Raw genomic sequence first — 24,516 nt, 5'->3', positions numbered from 1 at the left:
ATGTTTGTCCATTCCAATACAGAACAGGCATGCACTATTTGAACAGGCTTTCTGGTCAGTTTCTCTCAACCCATCGGCCATTTCTATTAGCAGTGGTCATAATGTGAACCATTGTGATAGTAGAAGCAGACTGATAAAATGGAAATATCAAGAGCCACTCTTGCCTCAGAGATATTTAATACTCTAACCCATGAAATAGCCTCAAAAACCTATGTTTAATACCTGTAAGTTAAAAAAAATTTTTTAATCAGAATAACTGTGTAATGCTTTTTTCCTCAAGTTTCTATAGAACTCAAAAGATACTGGATTCCTCTGAGGGAATGGCCACCAGAGAGACTTCAAACAAAGAAAATTCAAGTTAAGTAGTCAGAGGATCACAACGTTATATCCCACCTGGGCTTAAGAAGATACACTTTAGATTTATCAGGGATTAATAAAAAGGACACTGAAGCCAGAAAAAAACTCCTTGCAGGGTCAGTCAGAGCTCTTGATAGCATGGGATGGAGTCTTAGTCAGGTCTTAGTCCTCTCTAGAAAGTTCCCAATAAAAGAACCTTACTAGATCTTGTTAATTAGAGATTTCTCTCCCGGATGGATGCTGTTGGACTAATAAAGTCAAGATTCTGACATTCAGAATGAGAAAATTAGAGAAGCAGCCCTTTAACAAGTTATATGTGTGTGCACTGCACATTATGATAGCCTGTATTTCAATAATAGATTACACCAATTCGATGGCTTTTGTTGAATTAAATTGCTTTCTTCTCTCCAACACTTCAAAGTGTATATAATAAAGCCTTTCCATACACTTGCAGAGAATAACTGGGAACAGTATGTCTGAACTGTCTCTCTCTGTGAGCTTTCTATTTCTTGCTTGGATGGGAACTGAAACCAAACTTCTGTGGTGCTAGAGCTCAGGTTTTTCCATGATTGCAAGAGCTTCCTCCCAGAGCAATTGTTTTACAATCCCTTGTTTTCCTAATATGGCTATTATTTCTTCTTGAATCTAAGTTGTGTTCACCATAGGATTCAGAACTGAAAAATACTTGAAAAATATGCAATCAGTTCAAGGACAATGGACTAGGATAGACCATTTACTCTGTCTGGATTCCAGATACCTACCCAAATCCTTTCTTAAGGATTCTCCAATACATGACATTAAAACAAAAAGGAGAGATTTCTCTAATGCACACTGGGAATCAAAGAAGTGAAGCTTTATAACTTGGTGCGATGCAGAACAAGTGAGAATGGTGGCAGCAACAACAGCCCTTTCTGTAGCAACACTGATGCCTCTGAGATTTTGTCAATCAGTTATGGTTTCAGGGACCAGCAGCGATAGGACACATGTTCAATGAGACACAGTGGGAGGGAAATAAAATGGTGATTCTCTCTGCATACCCCTTCCTAGGCTTCTGTACTGGTCTTTCTCCTCTCTCCAACCTCTAAACAATAAAGAACAGGTGGCTTTAGTCTTTAGAGCTTCTCCAATCTATCCATACTCATTCCATAGATGATAATATTTGGTTTATGATCTCTATCATGCCATACCCCAGTGTTGCTCCAATTTATACATCCAGCCTATATTTCTCCTTAGATCTCCTGATTTGCATACCCAAACAGCTGTTTGGTCTTATCATCTGGCTAACAGGTATTTCAAACCTAACATATCCAAAATTAGATTTTGATTTTCCTTCTAAATCTCCTCTTTCCTTCTCCAAAATGGCAACTCTGTCCTTTGAGTTGTCCACTCCAAATATCTTAGAGTCGCCATTGATTTTTTTCTCTTGTCCCACACCATACCCAATCCATCAGCAAATCCCAGTAGTTTTTATGCTCAAAATATTTCCAATATCCAGTTCATATCCTCTGCTACCACTTGGTCCCCAAACCCATCATGTCTACCATGGACTGCATTAGCTTCCTCACAGGTCTTCCAGATTCTAACATTGCCATCTTGTCGTCCTGAGTGCAGCCCCACCACACTCTTGTCTCCTGCTCACACTGTCCTCTCTGTGTACACCAACCCCATGCTCATCCTGCCCCCTCCAACTCAAGGGTTGAGACCTAGCCACTCCCTCTGTTTAGAGCACACTTCTGAACAGTATTTGCATGACTTTGTGTCCCCATATTTCTCAATCTCTGTTCTAAAGGCACAGGATGGAAGTAGTCTCTTGAGCAAAGCAGCCCTCCTCCCACTCTTCCTTTACCTTCTTTCCTCCATCATTCTGTCACTGGCTGACTTACTGAAGACACATTTAGTTGTTTAACTGCGTATTGTCTGTTTCCCCCAGTGGAATGAAAACCCCAGGAGGTCAGACTTTGGTTTTTTCATTGCTTATCTCCAAGGCCTCAAACAATGCTTAGAATACTGTGAACTGTAAATATATATATGGAAAGAATGATCTGTGGACATAGTTGGGTGTTCACAGGTCTGGTTGATCATCAGTTGATGTGAGGAGCTAAAGACAAACATATTCCTGGGCCCAGTCACAAACCTAGGAATTCAAAATTTCTGGGAGTGATGTCTTAAAATCTAATTTTTAGATAGCTCCCAGGATATTATGATACTCTTTAAGATTTCAAACCATGACACCTAAAAACTAGCTCTCAGAGTTCCTGGGAAATAACCTCTGAGAAGTCCTGAAACTACTTGGGAGGAATTTGAGGGAGCTAAGAAACCTCAGGCTAGCTCCTTTTGTCTTTCTCAACAGACACTAGGGTCACCCACAGCCCAAAGGAAAATGTTGATAAGCTCCTGATTTGTACTTACACAGAGGCAGAGGGTAAGGGAAGGCTTGGTCTGAACAACCCTAAAGATAAAAATCTATGGGCCATATGCCATTTGGATCAAGGTGCAGTAATTGCTACTGGGTGTGTGATGGATAGAACCTTGGAACAGAAGTCAGGACACCCAGCTTCTGGACACAGATCTGTCTCTAATTGGAGGCATTGGAATTGTGACCTGGAGTACATGCTGGACTAGGTCTGGGCCTCAATTCTCTTTTGTAAACTCTGGTCCTCTGACTCCAAGGGCCTACTGCATCCATGGCATGGTCTCAGCCCTTCAAAAACTTAACAGAAGTGCCCAGAAGTACTCTTCTCTCCTGAAAATGACAAGAAGCATGTCTGGGTAGGTAGAATGGGTGAGGGCAAGAACAAAGGGACAGGAGAATCTTGTGGATAACTTAAGCCAACTGACGTGGAATGGGATTTGGAATCTAAAAAAAGAAACAAATGCTCACTCCTCCATGCTCAGCCTCAATGATCTGGGATATAAATAGAGAGGGGAAAGTCCACATCCATGAAATGCTTTGCTGTCACTTGGCCATGAATTTGATTAGGCCTATTACATTAGAAGAGGACCGGATGATGTCCTTATCTGAGGCGGGAAGAGTATTCAGCTTGAGAGTGTCTTAAGTACTGTAATTATAACACCAGTTTACTTGAATCCTGAAAATATCTTTCTCCTTGCTTACCCAGCCTGCACTGAAAATGACTTGACTTTCTTTCCCCCAAGTGGGCTGGATGAGCAGAAGTGCACTTCCACAGCGCTCCTCTGGGGTGGTAATGTGGACAAATGTATGCAGCGAGCTTCTTTACAGGAAGATTAAGTGAAGGGGAAAGTTTAACACAGAGGTTCAGCAGTTCTGCTAGGATCTCACTTGCAAAGAGCCATGGGGGGAAAAAAAATTACGTCGGAGGGAATGGGGTGATGCTTGCTGTTTGCTATAGGGCATCTCAGAAGCAGCAAAGAAAACCACAGACCAGGCCAAGGATTGCTGTGTCTTAACGAGCTTCCCTGGGGGAACGTGGCCCCCAAGATTATCTGAGAACTGGATGAAAAATGGCAAGCACATGACACTCCTTCATAGGTATGGAGTGTTTTGCATATTTAAAGCTCTTTAATGCTTCCCTCAGGAGCCTTGTGAGATAAGAGGGGGAGTGATTATATCCTCAGTTTGTGAAAGGGAGAATCAAAGCTGAGGGGTCAAGCAATTTGCACAGAAAATAATTGGAGTCAGGGTCCAACCAACATGAGGCCTCAGGGATTCCTGGTACTGAAGCCAGAACTTGGAAAAATGAGGCCCAGAGCCTGGGTCTGAAAAGCATATATCAAAGAAAGCAAGGACCCAAGCACAGCCTCGTAATTAAAAGTGATTGGACAAAATCCAGTCATGGTGTAGAAGAATGCAGGCAGTTTTATAACTGAAATGACAAATAAGTGGCACTTCACTGAAAAATCAAATTAATTTCCTAGAGCTCATTTCTGGAGGCATATCAGCATTTGATGGACATCAGTATGCACTGATAAGAAAAGAGAGATGAAAAATCAAGAAACCTCTGATACCCGAGTTTGTCTCTAAAGAATTGTCTCAACAGTTCAAAAGGAGCTCAAGTTAACTTGAATTAATAAAAGCTTAGCTCTAAATCTCCCCTCCTCCATATCTAGCCTTTTTGTTTCTTCCATTTAATTCTTTTTTTTTCCTTCAGGGTTGTTGGCAAAAAGAAGGAAATATGAAAAAAAATTAAGGTATATCATCTTTAACTCAAAGACTACAAGAAATTTTGCAGAATATATACCAGGCACTCCTGTTGCTTGTTATGATAGAACCTCATCCACGAACCAGGATGTCTTTATTCATGCTTCCTTTGGTTCTTGGTGTAATATATGTATCTCTGGCAACTGATGAGGGTGTGAAGAAGAAGGGCTCAGAGGTCAAAGTGCATATGTCCAATTAAATTATGTCATTAGGCAGAAAAGTCATTTTTGTTTTTTTTTTTTTGTTAATGTCTGCATATGCATGATTTAGAAGTTCCCAGGGTTGAATCAGAGCTGCAGCTGAGGCCTATGCCACAGCCACAGCAACACAAGATCCCAGCCACATCTGCAACCTACACTGTAGCTTATGGCTACACTGGATCCTTAACCCACTGAAGGAGGTCAGGGATGGAACCGACAACCTCACAGAGACAATGTAGGGTTCAAACCCTCAGAGCCAAAACAGGAACTCCCTAGGCAGGTAAGTCTCAGTATTCATAACTATTACGTAGAGACAATACTTCAAAGGCTTGTTGTTTCATTGTTTCTCTGAAAAGTATAAGGAATAATGTATATACGTTGTATATATATATAACATAATAATGGATAGGAAGCAAATATACTACAAAGGTTAACTTTACAGGAGAGCATTTTGGCCTCTTCCTTCTAACAAAGTATGCAAACTTTGTGACTTAAAACAGTGAAAATGTACTATCTTACAATCTGATAGGTTAAAAGTCCAACATAGCTCTGTCTCACTGGACTAAAATCAAGGTGTTGACAGGGCTGCCTCTCTTTCTGGTAACTCTAGTGGAATTCATTTCCTTGACTCCATCATCCAAGCCAGTAATGTTCCATCTCTGTGTCTTTCTTCTATAGTCACATCTCCTTCTGACCCTCTTCCAACTTCCTCTTTCAGTTTAAGGACATTTATATTACATTGGACCCACCTAGATAATCCAGAATACTCTACCCATCTCAACTCAGCTCCCTCTCACTGTTAGCAGCAATGGCAGGTAGAATAATGGCCTTCCAAAAGATAGCCATGCCCTAATCCTTGGAACGTGTAAATAGTAACTTCCATGGCAAAAAAAGGTCTGTATAAATGTGATTAAATTAAGGATCTGGAAATGAGAGATTATCCTGGGTTATCAGTGTAGCCTCTACATACCATCAAAAGTACCTTTATTAAAGTGGGACAGAAGCAGATGACACACACAGCTGAGGCTATGTCTCCAGATCTGTGAGATGATCAACTTCTCTTATTTAAAGCCACCAAGGTTATGATAACTTGTTATAGCAGCTACAGGAAACTGATACAGCAACAGTGATTCCATCTGCCACCTTAACTCTCCTTTGTCATAATCTCAGGTTTGAGGGATTAGGACATGGACAACTTTGGGGGACAATCATTCTGCCTGCTATATCCTTTAACTCATCAGTTCCATAAATACACCCTCTTCTACTAACACATTGTATAGTGACCCTTGCCTTTATTTATTTATTTTTAGGACTTCCTTTCTCTTCCTTTCTTCCTCTCTTCCTTTCTTCCTTTCTTTCTTCCTCTCTTCCTCTCTCTCTTTCTTTCTTTCTTTCTTTCTTTCTTTCTTTCTTTCTTTCTTTCTTTCTTTCTTTCTTTCTTTCTTTCTTTCTTTCTTTCTTTCTTTCTTTTTTTGGCTGCCCTGTGGCATATGGAGTTTCTGGGCCATGGATCAGATCTGACCCACAGTTGCAACCGTCACTGCAGCTGTGGCAATGCAGGATCATTTAACCCCCTCTACTGGACCAAAGATTGAACCTGCATCCTGGTGGTCCAGAGATGCCATCCATCCCATTGTGTCATAGTGGGAATTCCTAGCTCTTGCCTTTAAGTTCTATAGTTTAGTGCTTGAGAATGTTGCTTCTAGTCTATATGCATTTCAACTCTTACTAGCTATGTGACCCTGATAAGCCACTTAGTTTAGTTTTCTTATCAATAAAGAAGAGATAATATAGTACCATCTTATGGGATGGTAAGCTGATTAAATAATATAATGCATGTGAAGTTCTTAGACTACTGTTTTGCATATAATAATCATTCAACAATGCACATAATATTATTATCATCGTTTTCATTAGCATTATCAACATTCAGGTGGTATGACAGTTATGACTGTTTTCTATTAACAAGTAATAGAAATAGTGGCTTAAAACAATAATAATTTGTTATTTTATAATCATATGTGTTATCAATTTGGGCTCAACTTGTTTGGACAATTCTTCTGCTGGTCTCATTTGAGCTCACTCAGGTGACAGCACCCAGCTCAGAAAGCTGCGTATTGCCACAGTTGGCAGCTGACACAATGCCCACAAGGCATTACAGCCTCATGGAGACTGGCCCAGCTTCCTTGCATCTTGAGGCCAAGGCTCAAAACTTCCAGTTGTCATGTCTGCTACATTCTGTTGGTCAAGTAAATTCCAATGATAGCCTGAATTCAAGAGTGGCCAGATAGATACTACCTCTGGATGGGAGGAATAAAAAAGTCACTTTTCATAGGGGTGTACAGAGAGTGATGGGAAGAATTTGTGGCCATTTCTTACAATCTATTATAGTGATGTTGGGAAGATTAGCTTGGATCTGAAATTTTGCAAATGTGTGAACTTGGGAAAATCTCATAACCTCTGGTACAATAACAGTATCTGAGGACCTATTATATGCCAAACATTGTACTGAAAACTGGAGGTATTAAGAAAGCCAGAGACATGCTCCTTCTTCTAAAGAAAATAGTTTATAAAATTAGGGTAATATGTATCTTAAAGGATTGGTGTGAGGATAACACAGGTAATGCACATGAAATGTCTAGTACAGTGCTTTATAGTACCCAGGCACATAGTAGGTACTCAGTAAATAACAGTGATCATTATTATTTAATTTTCACAAGAATATCCAGATTTCAATTATAAATAGGTATGGGAAGACACCTTATCTGTGGTCTATTCAGTCTACCATAGCAAAATACCATAGACTGGATGGCTTAAAAAAACAAATATTTATTTCTTACAGTTCTGGAGGCTGTGATGCTCAAGATTAAGGTACAAGCAAGGTAGGCTTCACTCTAAGGTCTCTTTTCTTGGCTTGTAGGTGGCTGCTATCTTGCTGTGTGATCATTTGGCTTCTTCATGGAGAGAAAGCTCTCTACTCTCTCTTCCTATAAGAACACTAATCCCATCAGGTGGGCCCCACCCTCATGACCTGGTATAACCCTAATTACACACCAAAATCTCCACCTCCACATACCATCACACTGAAGGTTAGAGCTCCCACATATGAACATGGGGGTGGGTTGGGGTGGAAAAGGCAAGCATTCAGTCCTTAACACCTAAAGTCATTCATCTTTCAGGCCCAGAGGATAAAAACTTGGGATGTATGCTCTCTAGTGGCCTGGAATTGATTTTACAGCACTGAATCAGAGCCATCTTTTAAGTAAACATTTACAATCAAACTCAAAGTGTGCATTCAATCTCAGATTTGTTCTATAAATACAATCATATGCATAGGGTGCAATTACCAGAGCTATAAACACAAAATGCACTAATTCACTCTTCAACAAGGACAGGTGTTTAAATGCCTTTCACTGTCCAGGGAGTGGCAAAGCCTGGATAATAACTTCAGCCTCAGACACAGCTTATTTTTTTGTTCAAAGGCTTATTGCAAATCCTGGGTGTCAGAATCAGGCAGTATAAAGAGAGAATGAGACTGAGAGTCCGACCACCTGGCTTACAGACCCAGCATTAGCACTAACAAGCTCCGTGACCTAAAGTAAGCTATCTAGCCTCTCACAGCCTCAGTCTCTTAGCACACAGTAAACGGAGGGATTGGCTCAGTGTTTCTCCACCATGCGACCTGGTGCCCTGGTGCCCTGGGGTAACACAGACCTGCAGCCTGGGAGAAGGCATGGACACCTGGAGAGCCCTCCACACCCCTATCAGCCCAGGGCCCCTCCTTCATCTGAGCCTAAGTCATTTGAAGAAAGGATCCACCATAGGAAAAATGGCAAAAGCTTGGAGGTCAGTGGGCTAGTTCAGAGAGTTCCAAGCTTTAATATGCTTTCAAAGTAACTGAGAGTCTGGTTGAAATTCAGATTCGGATTCACTATGTCTGGGGTGGTATGTTTCTAAGAATCTCCGGGATGCTGCTGCTGCTGCTGCCCATCCCTGGACTGTGCTCTATCTAGTAAGAGACCAGCTTACACTATGAATCTTTAAGTCCAAATTTGTTAGTTACCAAAGAAAAACATTTCTAGGGCAGGTGCCTGAGTATCACATGAAAAAGGCAAATGAAGCTCTGTAATCTTAGGGCTATTCCAAAAGATCTCATATCCAAAAAGCTTCATCTCCATGAAGAGCAGGTCTGAAATTACATTTGGAGGGATGCATACACCAGGACTGACTTAGGTGAAGTTTGTGGTTGCCTCCACCTTTATGTGGAATCCAAAGCAAATCTCTTCAAGGGTCCAGTGCGATTCTATTACCTTTTCCATTGTTCTTTTCATTTTCTCACTCCTCTGCACTGCCTGTTTCCAGGTGAGATGGGAAATAGAAAGACCAAAATACCAATAATAAGAAAGGATTTTCTAGCAGTATTTGCAGTCCAGCTGGAATTGGGAAGTAACAAAAAAAATCTCACAAGCAAAGCAAATCTTGAGGCCATCCAATTTGGCAGAGCCCGGAGCAACTGACTAAGAATCTAATGGGGGGAGGATATCTAACATTTCAGCCCCCTAAAGGCTCCCCATCATTCATTTCAATACCGGAAATGTCCAGTCCCCACAGCTCTGATTCCCCCACAAGTTGGGTAATTAGCTTGCTGTCTGCCCCGTCAGGGAACTAGTCTTAACACTATTATGTTCAAAGGCACACACCTCCCTGATGAACCGTATTATTAGAGGTTGCAAAGATAATCCAGAGATGAATAGTCTGCAAAGCCACATGAAAACTGCAAAGATGAATTCAATTACATTCCAGAGACTAAGGAATAAATTGGAAATGAGGCGATTTCTTATTCAAGAAGACTTCCTCCCAGTTCTCTCGGAATGTAAACATGCGGCTCTCTGCAGAGGATGGGGTCACCCACTGCCTGGGGAAAGCAGCTTGAATTTTATTACCTTGGTGATCCCTGGCAACATACACACTTCAGGAGGCACAAACCCTGCTCCCCTTTACTTTGTCTCATGTGCTGGTTCCCAGCTCTCATAACATTTTAATTAAATTTGAGCTTGTCTTTCTCTCTCACCTTACTCTTTGCATCAAAGGAGAGGCTTTTCACATGCTGCCTGACTGGGGTCCTTGCAATTCTTCTGTTCCAAAGGCAGGCTGCTTTGCCATACAAGGAGAGCAGCAATTAAATCAAAGCAGAGGTAACCTGCAGCTTCTCAGAGAGATAGCTGCACGTAACTTCAATGTGACTTATAGAGAAAGGCAATGAATTCTATAATGCAAATTTACATACAGGTCAAATAAGAAATGGCTTTGCATTTGATAGTACACTGGGTATTAGGTAGTTGTCACACAATAAATAATTCATCTTGCATCGTCACTTGCTATGTAAATGATAGTCTATGTATATTAACGCATTTAGCACTTAGAATAAAATGGACAGCTGGGGCCAAATGAATCTCTCTCTGGACATATTACCATTACTGTTCCCCAGTGAGTTTAACTCTTCACTTTTGAGGATGGTAATGAGGATATTAATTGAATGGAGCATGGGATTCATTGAGATTCATTTTGATGAAATCAGGGTTACACAAAAACAAGGGAATAATTTTAGTACATCTTGATGGCATTGACTTGGGCACAGTCTGGGTTAATGGTCATGACTCACAAATCAATCTGGTTGGGCTTCAGTTGGAATTCAGGAACATGATCAAGGTTGGCTGTTTTCAAGTAGCAAACTCTATTTACATTCATTTTCTTTAAATGCCATTTTGCCCCTTAAAAAACACATTTAACCTTCTAACCATTCAACCGGATTTCTTTGTTTCTTCCAAAGCAGCTACTCATGGATCTTCTACATTAACATGTACTGTCTATTTGGATGCCAAACCCATGGAAAGGAGAAGTCATTTTCTCACTTTGCTTCATAATCATTAAAAAAGTCATTTCCCTGATGTCTGAATTGTCAAATCTTTGTCAAATTCCAGCCAAAAAACATGTTCCTTACTGGTTGTTAGGCAACATCCTTCACTATAGGTCTATTTATGTTGGACTCAGGTGTGTTTTAGGAAGTTATCTGAACCCTGTTTAGTACCAGGATTTAGATAATTGATGGACTTAGGTGTCCCAATGGGAGAAAAAGCCTAGGAAGAATACATGGGAGGAGAGATGGCCCCTAATGAAGTACTCACCATATGAAAGCATCTGGGCAGTGGAAGCCATACTCAGCCCTAAGACCAAACACGGAAGAAAGGAAGACTGGTGGTTTGTAGGAGCTGTGTCAGTTATGGTTCAGCCAGAGAAGCAGAACACCATAAGATCCATATGAATGTGAACAAGGAAAGAGCCATTGTGGGGACTGGCTACTCAAATACTGACATCTGACTGGCAAGTAGAAAAGAAAAATCTTCAGGTAGAAACCAGAGGAAAACAAGCTGAAGCCTGTTATCCATTCATGTCAGGAAGAAAGATCGAAGGGAAAAGAAGATTCAACTGCTATTTGGAGTCTCAGGACTCAGAGAAGGTCTAAGCCCTCTTTAAGATCCTTCCAGCCAAGTCAATCAGGCCCACCAAGAATAATATCCCTTCTGATCCATTAAGATAACTGATTCATGACTATAACCATAGTTACAGAGTCCCTTTCCAGCAGCACCTAGATTAGAGTTTGATTGACACAGAAATGAAAGTTTATGTCAACACATGGCCATGGCCTCCCTCCAATTCGCAGCCTACTCTACCCAGAAACGTGCTGGAAACAGTTCTGGGGACTATAATTCAGCCTAGCCAAACTGACACCTCTAAGCATGATCACAGAGCTAATACCAAAACTTGTCTAGAAACATCAACCCTGAAAATGTGTGTCTTCTACTGGGGAGAATTTGGTAGTTATAGAAAGGAAAGAGTTGTGCTACCAAGTGCTATAACTCTTTGGAACTCAAGTAGATTTGCAGCAGAACTTTCTCCTGTACTTACTTGTTGAGCGTTCTATAAGAGGGAATTTTCCTTCCAACCCGGTAAAATTAATGCCAAGAGGTGGGTATCACATGGCTCTAGTTCTGCTGCAATTACTTGGACTCCAGCTCACACAGAAGTGGTCGTAGCAAGAGCAGCAATAACAGCAGAAACAGGAAATGCTTTGTTTTTTTTAAAAAAAGTTTTATTGAAGTACAGTTAATTTACAAGGCTATGATAATTTCTGCTATACAACAAAGTGACCCAGTTATACATATACACATATCCATTCTCTCTCAGATTCTTTTTCCACATAGATTATCACAGAATATTTGGTAGAGTTCTCTGTGTTGTACTTCAGGTACCCATTGGCTGATTGTTCCATATACCTCAGTGTGCATATGCCAAACCCAAACTCCCAATCCATCCCTCCTAACCCCCCACATCTGTCCCCTTTGGTAACCATAAGTTTTTCAGTCTGTGAGTCTGTTTCTGTTCTGAAAATAGTTCATTTGTATCCTTTTTTTTTTTTTTTAAGATTCCACATATAGGTGATATCATATGATGTTTGTCATTCACTGTCTGATTAAATTCACTTAGTATGATAGTTTCTATGCCCATGTTTCTGCAAATGGCATTATTTCATTCTTTTTTTATGTTGGAGTAATATTCCTTTGTATATATGCATCACATCTTCTTTATCCATTCCTCCATTGAAGGGCATTTAGGTTGCTTCCATGTCTTGGCTATTTTAAGTAATGCTGCACTGAACATTGGGGTACATGTATCTTTTCAACTTATGGTTTTCTCTGGATAAATGCCTGGTGGGATCGCTGGATCATATGGTAGTTCTACTTTCAGTTTTTTGAGGAACCTCCATACTGTTCTCCACAGTGGTTGCACCAACCCTCTCCACCAACAGTGTAAGAGGGTTCCCTTTTCTCCACACCCTGTCCAGCATTTAGTATTTGTCTCCAGTGTTTAGACTTTTTGATGATGGCCATTCTGGCTGAAAACGCTTTGAGGTACCACTTTACACTGGAAATGCTTTGCTTTGAAATGGCTTTTCTGCACAGCTGACAACATTAGAGAACCCAGCTTCTGGGGCAGGCAGGTGATAATGATGGATTTAAGAACATATGTTAACATATATGGAATAGCAAGGAAACACTTGCTAGAGTAGGAACCATAAAAAGCTGGACATTCTGGAGTTGATTACATGAGGAATTGGAGCCATTACAACTTGAGTAGTGATGTACCTGAGATTACAGTTGTTTTATCTAGCTACTGACATCTTGGGTACTGATATAGCAGCTGCATATTCATATTTATATACCAAATATCCATAGAATGTTCTAGGGCACTGGGTCACTATTGTAGAGTGTACGAAGCCAGGGCCCAGTGTAATGCCTGGAAGGCCAAAGGACAAGCAATCAGAATCATATTATCAGGGTGGGGTTGAAAACAGACTCTGAGGAGAGGTAGACAAAGGAAACTGGATGTGTAAAAGGAAAATGGTAATGTAATCAAACCAAATGCAGAAGTAAATAAGTGGGAATGTAGAAGCCACTCAATGGCCAATAAGCTAGAACCTGAAGGTCACAGAAACCTTGCTACATCTGCAAACATCTCCATTTTCCCATCTGATTTGGCTACAAAATAAGTCCTGTCTTTCCTGGTCCACCTGGTTCCCTTATAGGCTTCTAACCGCAGGTCATCATAAACCCCAGGTGTTCCTCATGTAAAGGGAAATTGAAAGTTCTTAGAGGAAATTTCAGAGACAAACAAGGGATAATATAATAATCCCAACAGGGAAGTAATTAACTCTAACTTGTCATCACTTGGGAAAAAAAAAAAAAAAACAAAAACTACCATTTGGCTAATTTTAGTTGGTGATGTAACCCTTAAAAAAAAAAAGAAAACTTAAATATCAGCATAATGCTGCCCCTCAACCTCTTTCTATGGAAAGTTATATTCTAGTTAATCACACATGTAAAACACTAACAATATAAATATATAATTGAAAAAATAATGGATTACTATATTATTAAGATGGAAAAAAGAAATCCAGAATACTTTGAATTTGTTGGGTGGAAAGTAGACAGGAGAAATGGAAAACCCCAAACACAGAAATAGGAAAGAGGTTTTTACTACAATGGGGGTTATGAGGATTCCTTCCAGAATTTAAGAAATTTGTGTATACAACATAGGCAGGATATATGGTAGTGTTCATATTTTCATATAAAAAAATATATATGTATCTGTAACTAATGTGTATTTGTTTTGCTTCTGGCACCTCACACCAGAGCTGTCAGGGGAGTGGGAAAAGAGGATGCAACAGCTGTAGTCACAAAACAGACTGAGATGGGGCGGGGGGAGAAATGGAGGGTCGGTGAGTGAACAGAGAGGAGATTGAGAAAAAGAAAGAGCAGAAAAAGTCAAAATATAAGGAGAGTCCTATAGAGGACATAAAGAAAAGGATGAAATAAAAAGATGGGAGAGAGGAAAACAGGAAAGATAGAAGAGTCACAACAGAACACGGTTGAAAATGTTTCAAGAGAGCCCCACTGTAAGAATGGATTGTTCTCTACAGCTGAGGCACAAGCCAGAGTCTAACAAAGAAGAAAGAAAGAGTAATAAGGAGGAGAGAAACAAAATGTACCAGAATCATGTACATACATACACCGAACCATAGGTCTTAATGAAAAAAGGGGGCCGGGGGCTACTTACTGACCTCCTAAGACCTTTGATCTAATTAGAAAGAAGCCAAAGAAAGTTTTGTAAGCAGCTTGAATAAAGAAAAAGGATGCATTTTAGACTTAAAAAGTTGTACTCCTGCAACCCTTCTCCCCTCTAGCGGAAAAGAGGAGCCACCCGCATGCAATCCCTAAGAAGCCCTTGCTGCTCCTTCTCGGAGTTCTTACTCCACCAAGTGTTGTCCATTTCTTGACTCTGCCACCTCCTCTCTCTATCAGCTCCTTCCTTTCAACAGCCAAAACTCACTCCATCAATTTGTTCCCCATTTCCCCACAGCTGCTCCAGCTATTGCCATATCCATCTACCCTTTAGGAGGAGATCAAAGAGTTCTTTCAAAAGCACATCCAATCATGCTATTCTTTCAAAACTCTTCCAAGCCTTGCCATTGTATTCTCAATATCGTCAATGTTTGATCTACAAAGTGTTGCCTGATCGGGCCCCTACCTACTCTGTCATCCACTATGCTTTAGCCATATGGTCCTTCTTTAAGCTCCTTGAAAACCCAGTGCCCAGTTCAGTCCTACCTGGAGCTGTTCCTCCCTCTGCCTGAAAGTGTTGCCTAGACTTTCATATACCATCCTTTGACTTAAATGGCGCATCCTCAAAGAGGTCTTCCCTTTGACTAGAAAAGAAATTATGCTAAATCACAGTGCCCTCTCCTATTATGACTCTTAAAATAGACTTTTTGCACATAGATAGTGGTTGAATGTCTGTCTCTCCCATCAGAGTGCAAGGAAAGTCACTGTACATTTTACTTATCTCAGTATCTACATAAATAAATACACTGTGCAGCCTAAAAGCAGGTCTTATAAGTGCAGGAGTAGTTTCTATTCTTTTGTCTAAAGGTTTTTAATGTTGTGGAGCATAGCAATACCTGGAAAATTCATCATCTTTGTCAAATGTATTCTGTAAAGAGCCAGAAAACAAATATTTGAGGTTTTGCAGGTAATAAGGTCTCTGTTGCAACTCTTCAGCCTCGCCCACAGGGTGAAAGCAGTCATAGATAATAGGTAAGTGAAAGAGCATAGCTGTGTTTCAGCAAAACATTATTTCAGACCCTGAAATTTGAATTTCGCATGTCATGAAATATTCTTTTTGGAGTCTTTTTAAAATTAAAAAAATGTAAAAACTATTTTTAGCTTGGGTATCATACAAAAACAGGCAGAGGGCTGGATTTGGCTTGTGGGCTGTAGTTTGTCAACCCTGATCAGTGTTATAACCGTTTGTCATCTGGTCGTCTTCTTTCCCTTCTCAACCTCTTTTCATTGTAAAAATAACCAAATGACAATAACAACAGTACCAAATACTGCTTCCTAGAGAGAGAAAATAATCTGATCATGCTATGAATACACATTCACACACCCTGCTTAAATTCCTTCAAGGGCTCTCCATTTCTCATAGATTAAAGTCAGAACTTCTCAACAGGTCCTAGAAGGTTCCCGGAAATGCTGGCTGCCCCATACGGCCACTCTGTGCCTCTGCTGTATCGGATGTCTCACATTGCCCTCATCCAGTTCACTCAGCTCCCAGCCTCCACGAGGCTGCCCACAGTTTCCTCCCTGCCCTTCCCTAGTGATCACTACCTTTTAGGAGAAACTTCTTTGCAAGTGTGATGCCAGCTGCCTATTCCACGTGCCCTGGAGCCTGTCCTTCCCTCATATGGAAGACACTTTAGGTGGCCTCAGAGACACTGCCTCCCACCTCTCCTGACCCTCCTCTCATCTGGAAGGGCTCAACTTCCACCAAAGGGATAGAAACTTACCTCCTAATGATGATTTTTTTTTTTTAACCAAACTTATTTTGTGTTTTTTTTTTTTTTTTTTTTTTTTTTTTGCCATTGTTAAAGATACTTATCCTGTGTTGCTATGGCTCTGGCATAGGCCAGCGGCTACACCTCTGATTAGATCCCTAGCCTGGGAACTCCATATGCCGCAGGAGCGGCCCTAGAAAAGGCAAAAAGACAAAAAAAAAAAAAAAAAAAAAAAAAGATACTTTTTTCCTCCATTTCTAATTGTGCATTGGTATTATATAGAAATGGGACTGTTCTTCGATTATTGTATGTTGAGTTGAGTTCAGGCCTTTTTTGGCTCCACATCCAGATTCCCCCATCCTCAACACCCACCATCTTCTTGGCAACAGGAACAGGGTCTGGGAACTGTATTACTGGTTGTCATCTGTAGCCTGGCTCTAAGTGACCTGCCTCTTCTTGTAGTCTTCCTCTCACAAAATAAGGATTGAAGCATCTGTTCTCTCATCTTTCCCAGGAATGTTAAAGATGAGTGACTAAGGCAGCCAGAGCCTCAGTGAGCCAACATTAGTAGTCTGATGTGGTTGAGACCCCAATCATTTTATTCCTAATCCAGTTATTGTCATCTAATTGCTGGATTCTGGCCACATGATCTGATTGTGGCCAATGAGATTTGTTAAGAAAAACTTCTTGCAGTTTTGTTGATCTTTGTTTATAATCCTTAGCTTGAAACATGAGATAATAACACATAGCATAGATATAGTGATTTTCAATTTTTAGGATAGCACGTATAATTTGGGCTTCAGAATAACTATGAGAGACAAGGAGAAAAGGAAATCTTGTTGTTATTTTAAAATTTAAAAAGTGCCTTAAAACATCAGATGTTTTTCACCAAATACTTAAAGCAGTAAGTAATAGAATTAAAGCCCATCTTCTGGCTTCTAGCCTAGGGCCTTAGCTGGTCCCTCACTCTACTAATATTGACTCTCAATGACATAAACTAGAAATTCATCTTTACTTATTAAATGTGACAACAGTGTATTGTGGCCCATATGAAAACATTAGCTGACACTCGCTTATTTATATAAAAAAGTAAAAGCTTATTTAAGAGTAAAAAATATAAAAGTAAAGCTATTGATAATAGAATACTACAAATAGTAGTATATTAGAATAGAATATAGAATATTCTGCATGATTGTCTTGGTTCAGGAATTACCATTTACCGAGTAGCTTATTAACAATGGAAATGTATTTCTCACAGTTCTAGAGCCAGGGGTTCTGGTGAGAGTACTCTACAAGGGTTCCAGATGGCTGGCTTCTCATGGGTTCCTCAGATGGCTGAGTGGGAGGGTGAGAAGAAGGAAGCTCTTTTGTGACTCTAATTCAATTTGTAACGGTTTCAGCCTTACGACCTTATCTAATGGACTGTCATCAAATCAGAGAGTAGCATTTCAAAATACAGATTTGGGGAGACACAAACATTCAGTCCTTAGGAATAGTTGAAAGACACTATGAATTAAAAAGCTAGAAAAGGAGTTCCTGTTGGGGTTCAGAGGGTTAAGAACCTGACATAGTCTTCATGACTATGTGGACTTGATCCCTGGCCTTGCTCAGTGGGTTAAGAATCTGGCATTGCCACAAGCTGCTGCATAGGTTGCAGATGTGGCTTAGATATGGCATTACTGTGGCTGTGGTGTAGGCCAGCAGTAGCAGCTCCAATTTGACCCCTAACTGGGGAATTTCCATGTGCCTCAGGTAAGAAGAAAAAGCAAAACAAAACAACAACAACAACAGAAAATGGGAAAAAGTGTTTCTGAAACATTCAAATGTGGAGACATAAATTTTGGTAAGTTAGAAAGTCCAGAGAAAAATTTTGCCATTAGGAGGGACTTGGCTAATGAGATAATGAATGTAAAATCAATTGGAGAATCAAATTTTAGTCTTTGTCTCAATGCAGATGTTATTACTGTGTGTGTATGTGTGTGTGTGTTCACATGTGTATAAATGTGTGTGTGTCTTAAACTCTGAGGAGGCCCACTTTAAAACTGTGGTGTATACAGTAGGGGTCCATGTAGGGTCCCTCTTCAAGGCTTTGATAGGCCTCTCCTATCTCTACTGCTGGCTCACAGCTGAATTGCCCTCTACAGTCAGAGACCTTCCTCCCCCAGAGCCACAAGCCCTCTCCTGTGGTACTTGGTGACTTATGACTGTTATATGCTAGGATACAAAAGTCCAGCTCTTTAGCCTAAAGTTTTAAGGTCATCCAAGCTCCAGAGCTTCCTCTAGAACATTGTCTAAGTTGCAATCAAATCCTAGAGTCAGGAAGTTCTAGCTTCCTCACTTGCTTAAAAGGGTATCTTCCAGGAGTACTTCCCAATAAGCCTTTGGTAAACAACTCTCCCTCTCAGAGTGTGTTTCCAGGAATACCAATCTAAGGCAAAGGTTAATTCTGAAAAAGGAGAGCATGTGTGTATACTTTATCCACTTGGTTGAAATGTTTATTTCTCAGGAGATGAATAAAACGGTCTGAGGGAACCACTAAACTTACCTTGTTGTTGAAGTAAAAGGCATGAAAACAAAGAAAATCTAATATTCCATCAGATATTTTCAACGGTGATTTTTGAATACAGAAAAAAAGCAAATATACCTTTTCTTCTGAAAGTTCATAATAATAATAGTCCCTATTAAGAACAAAATATTTTCAATGAAAATGAAACAAAGTAGCCTCACAGAGAGCTGTGATGAACTTATAGAATATCTGTTGCACTAGAACAAGAGTTGGGAATCACACAATAAAGAGACATAAAATTAATCTAGAAAGGCTTAAAGTATCTAAGATATGCAAAAGAGTGATAAAAGAAATTAAAATTCTGGGGTGAGGTTTAACTTTTCCTACTAAGCTTCTAGGCTTGGAAACATTTCAATATTTATTTTACCAGCTCCTTCTCCTCCTACATGTATGCAGCTCCTGAACCTCAATAGGTCCTTATAAAAGATAGAAGGAAAAGGGAATGAAGGAAGGTAAGAAGGAAGGAAGGGGTTAATGAAAGAGAGAAAAGGAATAAATGCCATAATTTGAAAAGACAACGATGAGAGAGCAACATTACTGGGTCCTATTTTTTTTTTTTTTAATTTAGGAGAATAATACTTGCTATGATAAATAGTGCTAAAAAGAAACTGAAATCCGGGAGTTCCCCCTGTGGCTCAGTGGTATTAAATCCGACTAGTATCCATGAGGATGTGAGCTCGATCCTGGCCTCACTCAGTGGGTTAAGGATCTGGCGTTTGCCATGAGCTGTGGTATAGGTCACTGACATGGCTCGGATCCAGCATTGCTGTGGCTGAGGCATAGGCCAGCCGCTGTAGCTCCAATCAACCCCTAGCCTGAGAATTTCCGTATGCTGCAGGTGTGGCCCTGAAAAGCAAAAAGAAACTGAAATCCAATAGAGGCAGCATAATGGAAAAAATCATGTTTTATTTTTTGAGACGTTCAGAACTAAGTCATAGATTTATGACTTTAAGCAAGTTGTATAAGAATATTTTATAAATATTTTTAGGGATGACAGCGATTATAAAAATGATAAAATACAAAACTATTTACATCAATCACAGTATTGTTAACTCTATATTTAGCTAGCTATCATCTGTCATCTATTCACCTGTCCATCCATTCTGTTCACTGCTTAAACTCCCTCTGCACCCCTCCCATCCCTGTTCTAGAATCTATTGAAATAATGTCTATCCATCAAGATAAATCTTTGCCTTTGCTGATATCTTCTACCTAATATGCTATCTTTCTACTTTTACTTAAATGTTCATTTTTACTCACTTTATAGTACTATTGTTTTACTTTAACTTTCAAATCCACATCTTTCTCATTTTGCATCCTCAAGCATTTAGGAAAGGCCCATGCACATACCGGTGTCCCAAGAAATATTTGTTCATTATGTAAACAAGAAAAAATAATGTACTATATATCCCAGCTACATTCAGAGGGTTAAATTCTCTCAAATTTATATAAGAAATTCACTAGAGATTGTGATGCATTCTAAGGACCAGCTCATACTTATCTAAAAAAAAAGTTTCAAGATATATTCTTAAAATAATAATGCCTAAAATTTTCCTGAAGACTATGAGTGAGAAAAAAAATATATTCTCTTTTTAATAAAGATCAGATGGTTTTGTACTCGAAGGTCATATGCAAACTAAAGTTATTAAATATCTATCATCCTGGAAGAATGATTGATTTTCTTATTTCTGTTCACACTGGTACTATAAAGCTTTGTTATTTATTAAGACTATAAACAGTAATTAGTACTCAAAAGTTTAAGTAGGGGGGTATGTGCTTCTCTTCCACAAAACATAAGACTTATAAAGTCAAACTGCTTATAAAATACAAACAGTTATTGGCTGACTTTGTGGGCTTTTTAGTTAATGATCAACTTAGGAATTAAAAGAAATAATACATTAATTTAATAATTGTCCATTGATGAGCCATCATTAGCTAGTTAGGAGTCCGCAGAGACTTAAAGATCAAGAGCTCAGTTTTTAGTTCACCAGAAAAAAACGATGTTCTAAGTGATAGCTTGATGACCTATAAGAGTTAATGCATTTCCTAAGTAAGCACTTTAGACCATTGTTAGTGGTAGAAACAGCACTGCGTACAGCTAGCAGACCATAAAAATTTTAAAGATGTATGTCTTACTTGAAGCACTAAAGTTTAAGTGAGGATGTATTTGAACTGGGACAAGGAAGCTGTCCTTTAAAAACAATATTAAGCATGAAATTGTCAATATGAGATGCCTAAACACTGCCAGTACAAAACTGAGACCCCAAATCAACTTCATGCTGAAATATCCAGCCCAGAAGAGCGATTTCTCAGGCAGTGATGCATCTTCACAACAGGATTTAGGAGCATAGGTCAGCACTCTGAATTATACTAACCAGCAATGGGAACAGACTCCAGGATAATCTAAGGGCAAACATCTCAGCGAAATAATTACTCTGAACTTTTCACATGTATGAAATCCAAATAAAAGCCATAAAATACACATCACATAAAGATGGCTGATGGTGGTGAAACAGAACAGTATGAAGTCAGTGTAGCTCATGTCACACCATTCTAAGACCCAAGGACCTAGCCCATTAGGGACTGAGCCAATATTTCCATCCCCTGTTTAGACTTTTTGCTCTATGTAACTAGTATATTTTCCCATTCATTTCTTGCTTTGCTGGCAAAGTGCAACTTTCATTTATGTACTCCTTTGATCTATCGAAGTTTTGGGTTTTAGATAGATGGTTTTTCCCTTGCTTTATTTTCTTTCCCTTTTTTTTTTCCTTTTTCATTTACTGTGTTTTTATTAGTGTGGGTAAAATTTTATCTCCACTTCCTGGCTCCTGTTTTTTATTTCCTCATTTCTAGGGTGTGCACTCTCTTCCTCAATAGCTCACTCTTCCAATATCTTCTGAAGGCAGTTCTTATCCATATAGTCTCACTGAAGTCTTGTGATAATGTTTTATTAAATGTTACATTGTGTCTGAAATTCCCCTCAGCAGGTAGCCCAGAATCATTACCAGTCTGCATATTTTCTCTACCGAGATGATAATGATAAATACAAAGCCTCAGTTGGAGGTTTACCACTCATTACTTAATCCACAAGCCCCCTGCGGCTATATTTTGGTGTCTTCAAATGCCCACCCAAGGGTTGTACAAAAGCCTAGAGCTAAAATACATAAATAGTTTTTAAAAGGTCCTATTATACAACATAAGCTTTTTGCTTTAGAGAGATTATTATCTAATGATCAAGAAGCCCAGAGTAACCCCAGGTTTTGAAAAAATGTGCACACCACTAAGTGTCCCATCTAAGTATTTTGAAAACTCTTCCTCAAATATTTTTCTTGTTTTGACTGAGAACCAATTGAAATAGTTCAAATCGCCATTTAGTGATATGTTTAGATAAGGGCAGGAAACTATCTCCAAACATCCTAAACTCTGCAAGTTGAGCCGGCCGAACATTATTCAAGTCGTAACAAGGACTGCACACCAGGCACAAAAGGCCAAAGGGCTAGAACATCACCCTAAGCAAAAGGATGGAAAAAACACCAAAGTGTATGAGAGTGAGCCATTTATATTCTTAACGGCACTTGGAGCCTCTAAGCTGCAAAGTAACGTAAATCCGCTTCTCATCATACGCGGACTTGCCAGATTTGCTTTTGTTAAAGAAAAAAATATATATGTGATGGGTAGCTGGGTTTTGAGATCAAAATGAAAAAGTGAGAGAGTGGAACCCAGATGTGCTGCGAGGCCCCAGTTCTCCCTCCCCAGAGATGCCAAGGGAGGGTTTAAGGACAGCAATTGCCAAGCCAGAAATTTAATCAACTGAGAATTGAAAAACAAATGCTTCCTCCATTTAAATTCCATTTCAGGCAATGGAAAGGAGGTTTCAAAAACCACTTTTTTTGGAAGACAAAGCTTTAATTTCCAAGTGAAATATGCATGCTCATTGAGATATAGTTTGCACTGGGAGTCCTGGGGAAGTCCTGGGCGATGACCATTCCATACAGATTGGAAGTGACCTGGGATGGGCAAGGATCAGCTTGTAGGAATTAACACTTGTGAAACCTGTGTTCAACAGTCTCAAAGTGTGGATAAAACTGTGCTCAGGGTCACGTATGCCATAAAGAAGGATAAAGCGTAGTGCCTGTCCCCAAGGAAACAATGAGGAAAAGGGAAGAATTTCTTGGAGAGAAAAGGAGAGTTAGATGTAACTATGACACAAAATAAAAGAAACAAGTGCTCCAAGATGAGTAAAGTCTCCTTTCGTTGGAGTGACCAAGAAAAGCCTAATGAATGAAAGAAATGGCATTTTTTTGGAATGGGAAAGCATGACTAAGAGGTGTGTTTAAAGTTCCTTATAGCAAAAGAAGTACACATTTGTGGTAGGAACTTGAGAGAATATAAAGAGGCAAAAAGAAGTCAAAAACCCTGATGCAAGTACAACCACTGTTACCATTTTGGTGTACATGCTCAAAATAACTTACATGTTATTTTAAACATTCTACCATTAGGACTGATAAGATGGATATTATTGACATAGAAATACATTCACTATTGTTAAGTGAAGATATACGATTGAATAGGTTATTTATACATTCATACCTAAAAACATATACACTGAATCATATATGCTGTGGTAGAATAAAAATTGTTTTATTCTAAAATTAGCTATGTATTTTTTTTACCCTTTTAATATTACCTTAAGAAGGAGAGCTTTTAAATGCATTTTTAACTTAATAAAATATTTAAGTTTTTATATCTTAGTCAGTTAAATATAACAAAAATCAATATGATAATATCTGTTTAATTGTCACCAAGTCAGTGAGCATATTCAACCACTTAGGACAAATGTGGCTTACAACTTCAAGCAAACAAGAGTCCTCCACAGCAAACATTCTTACAGTTGTGGTTTCAGAGAATAAACATATGTAGTCTCAAGGTTGCAAGCCAACAATTCTTGAGGAAAAAAAAAAAACTATTAAAGCAGAACTATGAATTTTACAGTGAAGCCCTTTGTCCTTTGTGATAAACAGGAAGAAACTTAACTTTATGGTGACAAGATACAGGAAAAGTATAGATTTAACTTAATATTTATGGTAATGGAATGCAAATATTCTTTAACCTTCTTCCTTATCTTTTTAAACAAAGGGTAATAGCCAAGTCACTACTTCGCATTCTCAGAGACTGATGATGTAAACACATTATTAAAGCCAAAGTTTTCCACTAAGCACCATTTGAAAATTACCACATATAGTTTCAACTATAATTTTAATCAAGACTGAATCAAAGTATTTGGGGCTTTATAATTTTCTATTTCCATAATGCATACTGTTGGATAAAATGGTGTTTTAGTTAACCATATAGCAAAAATATCCATTTCTACTAAGAATTAATACAGCATTACTTTAATGGGTACATTACAGTCCATTCAAAGACTAAGTCATATTTTAATTAACAATTATTATTGGACATTATAAATTTTTTCCAATTTTGTATTAATGTGAATAATGCTTTTGTGACTTCTATTATGAAATAGCTTCTACATACATGCACATATATTTGTGCATTTTCTCATAACTGTCGTAATCACTAAAGAGGGGAAACTTTAGAATAAGGTATGCCCACTTTAAAGTTATCCCTGAGTATTGCCCAAATAGCATCCTAAAATTGTGTATATCTGTTCATTGTTACCATTTTTCAAAATTATTTCTTAACTTTTGGACAGAAAGTGGCATTCAATTTTGTTTCTATCTTTTATTTTAAAAAAAATTTT

This window comes from Sus scrofa, chromosome 1 (assembly GCF_054392235.1).
Source record: "Sus scrofa isolate SSC_HxYL_T2T_F1_AM1 chromosome 1, Sscrofa_HxYL_maternal_Yorkshire_Landrace_v2.0, whole genome shotgun sequence".
Classification (NCBI taxonomy): domain Eukaryota; kingdom Metazoa; phylum Chordata; class Mammalia; order Artiodactyla; family Suidae; genus Sus; species Sus scrofa.
Note: the sequence above shows the minus strand (reverse complement) of the source record.